Here is a 10,596-nt window from a genome sequence, read left to right as displayed (position 1 = left end):
GCTGGAGAAGAAGGTGATCAGCTAATCACAGAGGATGAGACGCACAACACCAATCAGGATGTGACACAGACTGTGATTATTGACCGTTTTGAAATTTTCACAGAAAACCCATTAAATCTGAAAGCACATACCCAAATGTTTTTCAGCTACAAGCACCACCACACTATGAAGTATTTAATATGTATTACACCCAAGGGAGCCATTTGTTTCTGATCAAAAGGCTGGGGAGGGCGTACAAGTGACAAACATATAACCCTGAACAGTGATTTATTTTTTGATAATTTGTTACCTGGGGACATTGTCTTGGCTGACAGAGGTTTTGACATACAAGAATGTGTGGGCATGTAGTGTTCAGATGTCAAACTCCCAGCATTTACAAAAGGCCGCTGTCAGCACATTTGAGAATCCATGTTGAAAGGGTCATCGGAAATGTTCGTCAGAAGTATAAGATCTTAACAGGAACCATACCCATAAACATGATTCTTCCATGTGGAAGGTGAAGAAGCCACAATGTTGGATAAGGTCACTTTCTGCTGTGCCCTGATAAGCCATTGCCCAACAGTGGTATAGTACAATTTTCTTTTCGTAGTGTTTGTACAAGCAGTTTTTTTTTTTTTTTTTAAATACGTTTGTAGATGACTTAAACCTGTTTAATAGAGCCTACCCACGTACCACGTGCTCGCTGTATGGTTCCGCCCACTTGTCCGTCAAAACATAGTGTTAACCTGTTACGGCTACGTACATTTCTCCTATTTACGGCGTGTTTTCCTGCTCCTTAACATTAATAATCAAAAGGGTGAAGGCGTGAGTGGCTGTTGGTTGCACTAACAGAGAAGATGGAAGGAGAGACTTGAAGTTTTACCGTATTCCGAGGGATCCAAAGAGGAGAGCGAAATGGACGGCTGCAATTCGACGTAAAAACTGGACACCAAAAAATCACCACAGACTATGTAGTAGTCATTTTATATCCGGTAAGATGCATTTAATATATATTTAGAGGGTTTTGGCCTGACAACCACAATTAAGATCATTGCTAGGCTAATCGCCGACAACATACGACGTAGTACGACATAGTTTCAAATTCAAGATGTTTGTGACTTCCCTTTCTTCCACCATCGTTATTTTTTGAATAATATTTAGCTGGTACCAAGTGAAAGAAACTGGCCTCGTCTACGGGGCTGACAAATAACCACAATTAAGATCATTGCTAGGCTAATCGCCGACAACATACGACGTAGTACGACATAGTTTCAAATTCAAGATGTTTGTGACTTCCCTTTCTTCCACCATCGTTATTTTTTGAATAATATTTAGCTGGTACCAAGTGAAAGAAACTGGCCTCGTCTACGGGGCTGACAAATAACCACAATTAAGATCATTGCGAGGCTAATCGCCGACAACATACGACGTAGTACGACATAGTTTCAAATTCAAGATGTTTGTGACTTCCCTTTCTTCCACCATCGTTATTTTTTGAATAATATTTAGCTGGTACCAAGTGAAAGAAACTGGCCTCGTCTACGGGGCTGACAAATAACCACAATTAAGATCATTGCTAGGCTAATCGCCGACAACATACACGTATGTATGTAGTGAGTGCTATCGCTAAACCATATAAACATTAAAAGCCCTAGCTCCATTGACAAATGACATGAAATACATTAGACTTGACAGTGGATGTTAGCAAGAACAAAAGATTTTGAATTGAAAATTTCGTAACCCACCTTCCGAGCACAAGATTCCTGCCGAATTTTCGTGTACGAGGACCTGTTTCACCCAACCAGCAACGTAGCATTTATAAGCCTCCAAGCTCTTAAAGTTTTTCAAACTTTCGTGAGAATAGGCTGATTTTGTGTGGACAAGATAGTTGTAAATATCAGGGTCAGGCAGAGACGGTGAAGGCAGCCGGTCAAAAATCATCGATCTAGGCATCAAATATGGATCTGGCGACTGTATAGAACGAAGCTTTTCCACATAACGCCTTTTATGCAACAGATCCAGTGAGTTTGCGGCATCAGAAAGCACTGGGTCTTCCATGAAATGCATTTTAAATTCCGCCAGGGCGGAACCATACAGCGAGCACGTGGTACGTGGGTAGGCTCTATAAAGTATGTCAGTGACATCTTGACTCCTTGCCTCTCTTAGGTACGTAAAACACTAGTGTTGGTTTTGATAATGAAAAGTACTTTTTTTTTCTTTTCTTTTTTTTTTTTACTCATTACATTCAAACAATTTTGTGGAGATAAACACTGAATAGGAAATACAATGTTTGCAAACAAAACGAGATGTTTGACAGGTTTACTTTTTTTGGATTTATAATTTTTACTAAAATTCTCAATCAAAACACAGCAGCAGCACAATGGTAAACAGAAAATAGCAATACAAGGAAATATAAAACGTGCATTTGAAGTAAAATAACACTAGTTGTAGAATAAGGTGTTCAAGTAAATTTGTCCTACTTCACATGATAAGTCCTGCATTGAGAGAATTGCACATCTTTGCATGGCAATGTCAACACTGAAATTATATTGTGCAATATACATGAATTTGCATGTCATTATGACAGTTCCTTCACCTGTTTTAGTCATGTGATGTTTAAGATGATATTCAAGGTACAATTCAAGTTCAAGGATGTTCAAGTAAGAGCTGTATCATGTTTCTGAGAGTAGCAACGAGTGACGACTGTGTTGTCGCAGTCCTGCGGTCGAAATGCGAAGATCCTGCACCGAGCCATTCGTTAAATGTCCGTGAGCTTCGAGAGATTTATAGTTTTTAAAATGTAAGCGCTGATACCGTAAACGAGGGACTTTTTTATATACAGCGATGAAGTTGGAGGCAGTAATGTGGCGTCGGAGCTACTCCTGTTCTGGTTTGTTTACATCCGTGATACACTCAAAATGGCGCATGGGGGCGTGTCCGCTAGTTTGGGCACGTGACTGACAAAGAACGAACTTTGACCCCGCCTATCGGTCTTTGTCAGAATTTTTTCGTGCGTGTTCAGTGTATTTATTCAGATTTTACATTGGGAGAAAAATACATATGTAAGACATGTTTTTTCACTCCCCCCCCCCCCCCCCCCAAAGTATCATTTATAAATGGTTTTTAAGCACTTCAAAATGTAAGAATTATGATAAGTTATAAGCATGTTACTGCCCCACCGAATTCTTTTTAAACAAGAATAAAGTAGTAAGAAAATGCTTGGCCTTATTAAATGCTTCATAGTGAGGCTACTCAAACCCTCTGAGGCTGCTCACTTTGTTAAACGATGATTGACACATGTGCAAACTTTTTCTATGATTTTTTTTTTTTTGAAGCAACTTATTTTTTTTGATTGAATAATAATAGACACAAATGTCCTAGCCAAAATGTGACCCAAACGCAAAACAACATTACTTTAATGGAAAAAGTTGTTACAATCAAGAAAAATAGTTTTCAAATGCTTTTTTTGTCTCAAATTTATTTTTGCAATCAAAAACATTTTTTTTTTTTTAAAGTGACTTTTTTGGGATTAAAAATATATATTTTGATTAAAGCAACTTTTTTTTTTTTGATGGAAAAATAAAGACACAAATCCACCTCCATAGTTATTGAGAGAGAAAGAAATTAAGAAAGCTTTAAAAATAAAAGCCACCAGGGAGTCAGATTTTTTTTTAAGATTTATATTTCACTATATAGTTATGCCTTGTAAGGAAAGGAGATTGATGGATAAAAAAGTTGGATGAAGCTGCTAAAGGCAGTGGATACCTCATCAGCTGTGTGAATGGCAGACTTGGTAAGAATAAGTTTGCAAGGATAGTCGGGTATAAAATACAATTATAAACACAATTACAATGTTATTTTTCTATAAGATTTTATGTCATTGCTTTATTAATTTTTAGGTGCTAGAGTTGTTAAGTATGGATAATAATGAAATAATAGTTTTGAGAAAACTGTGCTGTTGGTGGCTCAGTGACCATCTGTTGTGGTTTGTTCTCAAATGAACAAGTTGAGGAAGGAAGTTTTGATGCAGAGGTTGAAGGAAGAAAAGAGGTAGACTGACTGAGTCACAGCCAGAAAGTGTTGATGACAGTGTTGATTTCTATTCACTGTTGCCCCTCCCAATTAAAGTATGTCACAGTTGCAGCCAATTATTATCTAAAGCTGGTTAAAATTGAAGTTATGTTGTTTTAAGGTGTCAATATTTTGTTGAGTTGTACAGTGTACCGGAACATATTTCCTCCACACCCTTCTCACCTTTTTAACCCCTGACCCATTTTCATGCCTGCGTATTTCCTATACAGTGTTAATCTCCACAACATCGTTTGAATGTAATTAATAAAGAAAAGTACTTTTCATTATCAAAACCAACACCAGTTCTTTATGTACTTAAGAGAGGCAGAGACTCGAGAAAACTTCAAAATTGTCATTGACATACCGTACTTTATTAAACAGGTTTAGGTCATGTAAAAACGTATAAAACTTTGCTTGCACAGACATATTATTATTATTATTATCCAACATTGTGGCTTCTTCACCTTCACATGGAAGAATCATGTTTATGGTTTTGGTTCCTGTTAAGATCTTATACTTCTTACAAACATTTCCGATGAACTTTTCACCATGGATTCTCAAATGTGCTATTTTCCGAGTTTCCTCCACATCTCTAGCTGCTAACTGACATCTGCCTTTTGTAAATGCTGGGAGTTTGACCTCTGCACACAACATGCCCACACATTCCTGTATGTCAAAACCTCTGTCACCCAAGACAATGTCCCCAGGTAACAAATGATCAAGAAAACCACTGTTCAGGGTTATAAGTTTGTCACTTGTACGACCTCCCCAGCCTTTTGAAAAGAAACAAATGGCTACCTTGGGTGTAATACCTATTAAGTACTTCATAGTGTGGTGGTGCTTGTAGCTGGAAAACATTTGGGCACGTGCTTTCAGATTTGATGGTTTCTCTGTGAAAATTTCAAAACGTTCAATCACAGTCTGTGTCAAATTCTGACTGGTGTTGTGCGTCTCATCATCTGTGATTAGCTGATCACCTTCTTCTTCAGCTTCATGTGTCCCCTCTTCAGTCTGTAGCTGACCACTTTCTTCTTCAGCATCAGGTGTCTCTCCTCATTCTGTTGGTGACTGTTTATTTCATCAGGTTCAGATGGTCCCTACTTGGTCTGCAGCTCTTCAATGTTTGCATCCTGCTGGACCCCCATCTCTGGTGTTTGCAATGTCCCTTTCCGTAGCTGCTCACGCCTACTTCGTCTTGCAGAGCGTGCAATGTTTTTCGGTGTAACAGATGTGGGGATGGTGCCCAGTCTGGGTCAGTCTCCATCATTTCATAAGCTGGTTCACCTGCAATCACGTTAGGTTTTATTTAGAAAGTTAGGTAAGATTGGAAGTTTCCATGGAATTTCACAATCATAACTACTTAATAAGACATGCTACCATCCCGTCCAACCATTCCATCAGATGTCAAGAGGAAATCTCACGCATTGATAAATATTTCTGTGCATTTTGCTGTTTACCTTTATCTTTCAAATCATTCACTCTGTGATGTTTTATAAACCATGACTGATAAATTAAACACTGATTTATCACGAACAGATTAACCCATTTCCTCTGCCCTCCCTCTTTGCCTGCAGTTTACAAGTGAGGCTGGCTAGCTAGCTAAGGTTAGCCAGTGAGAAAATAGCGACTTTAGAAAACAAAAAAAAAACAGCATATTCACTATCAATACTTAAAAAAAAGCTCTGACTTGCCTTTACGAAAATGCCGATTTGTTGTTGTTGCTTAAACAGTATCTCATTGTTACTCAAAGGATCTTATTTTTTACTTTATTTCATTAATATTACTGTTCTGCCCTTTGGCGAAATGTGAATTTGATTAGACTGTTGACGGTTATTTTGTGATGCATGCTTTTATTTTGGTGCAGGAAGCATAGAGCAGGTAGTATGTTCCCCCCTCAAAGTAATAGTACTTCTGCACGTGAGTAAAAGCGCATGTACACACGAAGAGGAGCGCGCACACACATGAGGAAGGGAGCATTTACTCCCACGAAGAAGTCGCGCACACAGCCAACTGAGAGAGCAAGAGAGAGAGGAAATATTACAGTTTAACCTACTGTCTAGCTAAGACTTAGTGCCAGTGTCTTGGCGTGGACAGTAAAATGACATATAATGCATGTTTTGGATAGTTATTTTGACATTCAGAGGATATTTAGGGGTACTTAAAGGGTTAATTCCAATTTACGAGGAAATTTGGGTTATGCCGCCAGCGTAGGAACGGAACTCATTCGTAACGTAACCCAGGGACGACCTGTATTAGTTTTTTTCCTGTTCAGCTGCTTAGAAGAATGGTAGCTCTGAGTGTCTTTAAAAGCTGGAACTTGGCCTGAACGATATTGGAAAAAACTATTGCTGCAATTTTTGGGGGGTTTGTGATATTATATTGCGAGATTAAAAAAAAACATATATATATATTTTTTTTAAAGAAATTTTCACTAGATGACTTGAATAACTGTTTGGAAAGACTTTGGATGACTCACAATGACCACAGTGTACAGTGATCCGTCGTTTTTCGCGGTTAATGGGGACCAGAACCCGCCGCGATTGTTAGGATTCTCGGAATGGAGGGGATCTTTATGCAGACACAGGCACGGTGTGGCAATAAACCAAAATGTTTTATTGTGTCCAACACAAAAGCAGTGGAACTCGATGATCGGGGTCGTCGAGTGGGCGTGAGGTGATGAAGCTCGGGAAGGAAGGCAGGCATGAAATCCGACAAGGGGCGCGCAAAAAACAGGACCTGGGACGAGAGCAAAAATGTCGTGAGCCGGTGATCAGAGCAATAAGAGAAGAATGCGAGATACAACTGACTTAGCAAACAGACACGTTGATCGGGCGACGAAGTGGCGGCGTCCACTGCTTTTAAAGAGGGCTGATTATCATCGCCATCACCTGTGGCCGCTCCACCCGTCTGACGTCCACACTGTAATCAGAATAAAAACACTCACACCTGCCAGAGGTGGGCCAGGGCTTAGGAAGGAGGAGCACAGGCCCTAACAGGACCCCCCCTCCTATGGGCGCCACCTGGCGCCCGACGAAGACGCCCAGGATGGGCGCGGTGGAAATCACGGATGAGCTCGCGGGACAACACCCACCGGGCTGGAACCCAGGACCGCTCTTCCGGGCCATAACCCTCCCAGTCCACCAGATACTGGAGCCCACGGCCACGACGGCGGACGTCGAGAAGCCGCTCTACACGGTAGGCAGGACCTCCATCGATCGAGAGAGGTGGTGGAGGCGGCTGAACGGGGGGAGCCAAGGGGCTCGTAGAAACTGGCTTGACTTGGGAGACGTGGAAGGTGGGGTGGACTCTGAGATTGGCGGGGAGCTTAAGGCGCACAGCATTAGGATTCACTACCTTGGTGATCTCAAAGGGGCCAACGAACCGAGGGGATAACTTAACCGACTCAGTTTTTAGCGGCAGGGACTTTGAAGAGAGCCACACTTTTTGGCCGACTGCGTAGCTGGGTGCAGGTGTACGATGGCGGTCAGCCTGGGCACAGGACTTCTCGGAGGCGCGGAGGAGTGTGGAGCGCGCCTGCTCCCAGACCCTGAGACAACGATCTATGTGGCCTTGGACAGACGGGACGGCGATTTCATGTTCCTGTGAGGGGAATAATGGGGGTTGGTAACCCAAGGAACACAAGAATGGTGACATACCCGAGGAGGCATTTGGCAGGGAATTGTGCGCATATTCGACCCAGGGTAGTTGATCACTCCAGGTGCTGGGGTGAGCCTGAGTGGTGCAACGGAGGGCCACTTCGAGCTGTTGGTTGGTCCGCTCGCACTGGCCATTGGTCTGTGGGTGGTAACCAGAGGAGAGGCTCACACCCACACCCAGGGCCGCACAGAAGGCCTTCCAAACTTGTGAGGTGAATTGGGGTCCACGGTCGGAGACGATATCAGCCGGAATGCCATGCAAACGGAATACATGGTCAGTGAGCAGTGTTGTGGTTTCTGTGGCTGACGGAAGCTTGCGAAGCGGGATGAAATGGGCGGCTTTGGAGAACCTGTCCACGACGGTGAGTATCACTGTGTGGCCCTTGGACGGAGGTAGACCGGTGACGAAATCCAGTGCTATGTGTGACCAAGGGCGGCTTGGGATGGGTAACGGGCGGAGGAGTCCAGAGCTGGGCTTGGTGGTAGTTTTGCTGCGCGCACATACTGTACATGCCAGAACAAAGGATCTGGTGTCCTCTGACATGAACGGCCACCAGAATCGCTGGCGCAGCACAGCCATGGTTCTACGTATGCCGGGGTGGCAGAACAGCCGGGAGGAGTGAGCCCACTCCAGCACCTGGGAACGGAGAGCCTGGGGTACAAACAGGTCGGGTTGTGGGCCAGCTCGGGGGTCTGGGTGTTCACCATGGGAATCCTTCACCTTCCGCTCGATCTCCCACTCCATTGAAGCGAGGAAGCAGGTTGGTGGAAGAATGTGAGCGGGTTCCTCCTTGGGTTCGGTAGTCTGGAACTGGCGTGACAGAGCGTCTGGCTTGACGTTTTTGGAACCTGGAATGTATGACAGCGTGAAGTTAAAGCGGCAGAAAAACATGGCCCACCTGGCTTGTCGTGGATTCAGTCTCCGGGCGGACTTGAGGTACTCCAGGTTTTCGTGGTCGGTGAGCACGACGAAGGGTTGGGATGTCCCTTCCAGGAGGTGGCGCCATTCTTCCAAGGCCAGTTTCACCGCTAACAGTTCTCTGTCCCCGATGCTATAATTGCGTTCAGCGGGAGAAAGCCTGCGGGAGAAAAACGCACATGGATGGATCTTGCCGTCAGCGGGCCGGCGTTGGGACAGCACAGCGCCCACGCCAATCTCTGAGGCGTCGACCTCCACGATGAACTGCAGTGACTGGTTGGGATGGACTAGCACCGGGGCAGAGGTGAAACGGCTTTTGAGGTTGCTGAAAGCGGAGTCTGCGGCGTTGGACCAACGAAACGGGTTGGCGGTGGAAGTGAGGGCAGTGAGTGGAGCCACGATCCGGCTGTAATTACGGATGAAGCGGCGGTAAAAATTGGCAAACCCGAGAAACCGCTGAAGCTGCTTCCGATCAGAGGGGCGAGGCCAGTTCAGAACCGCCGTGACTTTTGCCGGGTCCATGCGTAGCTCCCCCTGACCTACGACATAACCAAGAAACGTAGTCTCCGGAACATGAAACTCGCACTTTTCCACCTTGACGTACAGTCTGTTCTCTAGCAGCCGCTGGAGCACTTGACGGACGTGGTTCTCGTGTTCCTTTGGTGTGCAGGAGAACACAAGAGTGTCATCCAAGTACACCACAACAAATCTGTTAATCATGTCTCCCAGGACGTCATTAATAAGGTTCTGGAAAACCGCTGGAGCGTTTGTGAGTCCGAACGGCATTACCAAGTACTCATAATGGCCCAGGGGTGTATTGAAGGCTGTCTTCCACTCGTCCCCCTCCCTAATATGGACAAGGTGATAGGCGCTACGTAGGTCGAGTTTTGTGAAAATAGTAGCACCTTGGAGGGGGGTGAACGCAGAATCAAGGAGTGGAAGAGGGTACCTGTTTTTGACAGTTATCTCGTTCAGGCCTCGGAAGTCTATGCAGGGTCTCAGGCCGCCGTCTTTTTTACCTATGAAAAAGAAACCTGCACCTACAGGGGAAGACGACGGGCGAATGGCCCCAGTTGCCAAGGACTCTGTAATGTATTTTTTCATTGCCTCCCTTTCTGGTAGAGAGATGTTAAAAAGGCGACCCTTGGGAAGAGTCGCACCAGGAAGGAGGTCGATTGCACAATCATAAGGGCGATGCGGCGGGAGCGATGCTGCACGGTCTTCATCAAATACCTGCCCCAGGTCGTGGTAACATTTTGGTACTGCGGACAGGTCAGGTTTTCCCACGCTCTGGACAGGACGGGCAGCCACTAAAGCGGATTTGAGACAGTTATTATGGCAGAAGTCGCTCCACGCCGTTAGCTTGGGGTGTGTCCAGTCTATGGCAGGGTTGTGTGTCTTTAGCCAAGGCAGGCCGAGGACCAATGGTGTGCCGGGACTGTGGAAGACTAGAAAGGAGCTCACCTCCCTGTGGTTTCCAGACAGAAGGACGTCAACGGCGTCGGTTTTATGACTCACACTGAACAGGAGACGCCCATCGAGTGCAGTGGTTTTCAAAGGGGCAGGAAGCGGGTGCGTAACCAGCCCCAATTGGTCCACGAGGCCACGATCCATGAAGTTCTCGTCAGAACTACAATCCACAAGGGCGGTCACGGTGCGGGACTGTTCCTTCCAGGTGAGTGTGGCTGTGAGCTGGAGCCGGCGTGAGGAATGATGGGACATGTGGCTCACGAGTAGTCCCCCCTTTCTTGGTGAGCCCCGACGCAGCGGGCAGCTGCAGATAAAGTGCCCACCTTGACCACAGTAAATACATAATTGTGCAAAATACCTGCGTGCACGCTCCTCCTGCGACAGCCTGGTGTGGCCAAACTGCATTGGCACCGTCCGTTCAGCAGGGGGCGATGTTGTCGACACCGCGTCAGTGGCCCGGACAGGAAGCGGGGGTGGTCGTGGAAAGACCGTGAGGGGCAA

The sequence above is a fragment of the Corythoichthys intestinalis genome, chromosome 1 (assembly GCF_030265065.1).
Source record: "Corythoichthys intestinalis isolate RoL2023-P3 chromosome 1, ASM3026506v1, whole genome shotgun sequence".
Classification (NCBI taxonomy): domain Eukaryota; kingdom Metazoa; phylum Chordata; class Actinopteri; order Syngnathiformes; family Syngnathidae; genus Corythoichthys; species Corythoichthys intestinalis.
This window is presented reverse-complemented; position numbering follows the sequence as displayed.